This window comes from Nematolebias whitei, chromosome 4, assembly GCF_014905685.2.
Source record: "Nematolebias whitei isolate Nwh7 chromosome 4, NemWhi1, whole genome shotgun sequence".
NCBI lineage: Eukaryota > Metazoa > Chordata > Actinopteri > Cyprinodontiformes > Rivulidae > Nematolebias > Nematolebias whitei.
In genome coordinates, this window is record NC_056501.1 from 5,968,248 (window position 1) to 5,972,448 (window position 4,201).

A 4,201-nucleotide genomic window follows, 5' to 3' on the forward strand; every position below is an offset into this window, starting at 1 on the left:
CCTGGAGGAAACCTAAAGGTGTCATCGATGATAGAAGATACTGAGAGAAAGGGGAAAGAAAAGGGTATGAGCTGTCTCCGCTCTCTTGTGGGGCGTCTTTGGACCTTCTAGGAGTTGACAATTAATAGTCACTGCAGGTTGCCTGAAAGCAGAATTGTCTTTTGGCTTTTCAGCTGCGTTCAAGCGTGCCGCCAAAGAAAAAGAAAGGAAAATGTCCGCGATGGTGATTTTGTTTTGCAGAGCCTTTGGGAAGCCGCCCTCTTCTGCTCACAACAACAAAAGACGTGACAAACTCTGAAATTCAGACCAATGCTTATAAAAATCAGCTGCTTTAAAATTAAAGATCTTTCTACGTCTCTTCCATGAAGGAAAACGGATCGTGTTGAGGCAGACATTTGTTTACTCGTGCTCCGACGACTGAAAGCAGGAGTCGTATCCACTCGTTGCGGTAGCCACTGAGCGACATGCTACATGTCGATAGTTTATTTCTATACCGACAGCGAGGCGTTGATGTAAAGGCCGGCCAGTAAATCAAGAAGAGGGTGCCTCAAATTATGTTGAACTTTAAAGAGAAGAGAGTTTTGGCTCACATCTGTAAAAACACCAGGATGGAACTGGGGAAAAAAGGCAAACAGTGGGAGATAATGAAATGTACGACTAGAGAAGAAAGGCTAAAGTTCCCCCCTTGTTTAAAAAAAAAAAAACTGTTAATGATGTCTTGGAGAATTTCTTCCCAAGCTTTTTGTTTTCTTTGATCCCGGGGAGTGAAGTGCATACAAATGGCTTGTTAATTAAGATGGATGGTACTTCTACAAGACTCATCTTCATGATAATAAGACAGAGTTAAACACGTGAAGCCTTGTAAGACCTCCTTGTAGCGTGGAAGTACTTGTGGAAGTATGTTGGCGGTACAAAAGGCTTGGGGGGGTGGGGGCAGCTTGGCCATCACACATGTATGAATGAGCGTGTCATCGCCCACCATGTGATCAGTCCACGGTTTGAGTTTTCACCCATCTGTGTGTGAAAGAAAGAGAAAGGAGGCAGAGCTGTCCCGAGGCCTTCCAGTCTGTTTCCATGAATGGCCTCAGCGGGGTTGAGGGGGGTGGGGACTGTCCCTCATTGTCAAGTCATTTGGCAGAAGTCTTTTTTTTTTTTTTTTTTACACCGCCTCATGTTAAATTCATCAACATTTCCCCCATCATTTTAACATTTCTATGTCAGGTTTTCTTGCCAAAACGTTTTTCCTCCTGAAGCCTGAACAACCGCAGCAGATAGAAGAGAGGAAGAAACTTCTGGACAAGTTCACATGTATCTTGGCTTGAGACTACAGGTGGTGGTCACTTTGCCATAGCAATTTTTAAATCACATTACCTCATATGTTTAATAAGGACAGAATGAATTGGACTGGAGCAACATGCTGAACACTCCCCTCTAAAGTTACTGTGAGCTTTTATACTTTAACTTCAACTCCAACTGATTTGGGTTTAATAGGAAGGCACAGCTCAACTGTACAGCCTAGATGGTACAAATACATAATACAACCTGGTAAGTACTTTGTACATACCTGGGAACAGAACTGTAATATGAAGGGACTTGTTGTCTTGTGCATCTAGGGTATATACCTGGTAGTTACCAGGTATGTACTGGGTACACACTGGAAATGTACCTGGTACTTAACTGGTTCATACTTGGTACTTTATATTACCTTCTGGGTCCATGTATGGAATTTTCTTGGTTCGTACCAGGTACTTACTTGGAATATACCTGGTACTTGAGGCAGCTGTGGCTGAGTGGTTAGAGCAGTCGTCCTTCAATGCAAGAGTTGGGGGTTTGACTCCACCAGCAGTCACATGCCAAGTTGTCCCTGGACAAGACACTGAACCCCTCATTGCCTCCGTTGTGTGTCCCATCGACGCATGAATGTGATAAAGCTCTGATTATTCTGTACCTAGTACTTACAGGAAACATACCTAATACTAATTCCTACTGGGTACGTTTCTGGTATTATTTGGTATGTACCTGCTGTCTACCTAGTTCACACCAGGAACATATTGGGAATGTACCTACCTGGTAGTTATTAGGTCTGGAATTGGTACTTACCTGGTTTGTACTAGGTACTTATGGGAAATGTACCTGGTTCCTAACGGGTAAATACTGGTGGGTACAGAACATTTACTTTCAACATGGCTGGTACTTGCCTAGTTCCTACTGAGTATGTTTCTGGTACTAACTTGTTACTTACCTGGTTCATACAGGGTACTCACTGGGAACGCACCTGATATCTAATGGGTGCATACTGGTGTGTACCTAATTATTATTATTTTTTCATTCAACCTTTATTTAGACAGGTTAATCCCATTGAGCCTTGAGGACTCATTTACAAGAGATACCTTACAGTGTACATGTCTGGTACTTTTCTGGTGAACACCAGGTCCATATCTGTTACCTATTTATACCAGGTACTTACTGGGAATGTAACTGGTACCTAATTGATAACAGATTGTTGTGTAAAGAGCTTTGAGTATTTTGACAAGATAGAAAGGTGCTATATAAGTACAGTCCATTTAATGGTACCTGATACTTAGAGGGTAAATATCGAGTATGTACCTGATGAGTACAAGTTAATAAGTCAGGTCATACCACAGCCCTGCCCTTGTGAAACTAAGTATCCTGTAAGTACCAAGTATACCTTCTGTGAGTTACCTGACATTACTTACCGTATCTCTTCAGAAGACATCTTAAGCTGGACTCCATTGAACGTTATCGTTTGAATTAAACATTTAGCTTGTTGTTTGCATCATAACACACCAAGAAGAAAAAGAAAGTTGGAAAAACCCAAAACAAACAGCTAAAGTTGTTAAAACAGGGTTTCGTCTTTGCACTCAGATCCCCAAAATTTCTAAATTTCTATGCAAAGAAATCTCTCCCCACCTCTGAAATTGTCACAATTAAAAATGAAAAATGTATAACGTCTTAAAAGTAAAAATATAAAAACCTAATATATGTAGAGGTTCAATAACCCAGTCAAAATTCAAAAGTGTTTTTTTCAAACGGCGATTGTTCAAAAAGCTATCTACGTCAGGTAAGATATTATTCACAACTGTTCCACAGAACCCCACTGTAAAATATTTGAAATGTTCCTTTAAGCCAGAAAAGACGACCCATATGCATCAAAAAACATTTTTTTCCTCTGACAGCAGCTCTTACCGTTGACCCCTAAAGTTAGAACAAAATAAAATATAAATTTAAATTTAGGAGTTGGACAAAAAGACGACAGCAGCTCAGTTAAAAGAAGATGGAACAAAAAACTATGACAAAAAGTAACTTCCAACTTTTCTTTGTTACAAAAATATTTTTAAGCTTCCAGAACATCTTTGATTTTTTTAAACGAAAACAGGAGCCTCAAATAAAGTGAATAAACTGTTTGTGACAGCTCACAAATTATTCTTCTATTTCAATGTTTTTCTTTTTAACGATCAGTTTCTGAGAAAATAACACAAAGACGATTCTGGCATTTTTCAGCGTAACCGTGAATAAAACGGGGAAACAATGGGACCGTTTTGTCTTTTTTTATTTGGAAACAAAACATTAGATTGTAGCATTAGTTCAGTTAAAGTTGATTAAAACGGGAAAAGAAAAGTCCGAACTTCATATTTCAGTTGGTTGCAGTTTTTATTTTTTTATTTGTAGCTTTTAACATTTCTTAGTCCACATTTTATTCTCTTTAGATATTTTATATTGTAGCACTTTGAGATTGTAAAATGTAAAGTGCAGTACAAATTGAATAAATTATTATTATTATAATTATTACTATTTCCAAAAAATCACTTTGGTGTCGTTTTTAATTTGATCAGCAGGATCTCTGAGTGGCAGCGGGGTTTCTGCCCGGAGCAAAGGTCAGCTGCAGATTTGACTACCATACTCACGCACGCACATACGCACGCACGCACGTGTGTGGGGATCGGACCCACCCTCACTCTGGTTCTGCTCTGCGGTGATGTTGTCACATAAACAGGGGCTGCAGGGGCTCTTCCAGCTTTTCATACAACAATTCGAGTCTGTTTCAATTTAAAGCTGCAGTTTCTACAACATTTGTGTGTGTGTGTGTGTGTATCTGCGTGTGTGTGTCTGCGTGTGTGTGTGTGTGTGTGTGCGTGTGTGTGTGTGTGTGTGTGTGTGTGTGTGTGTGTGTGTGTGTGTG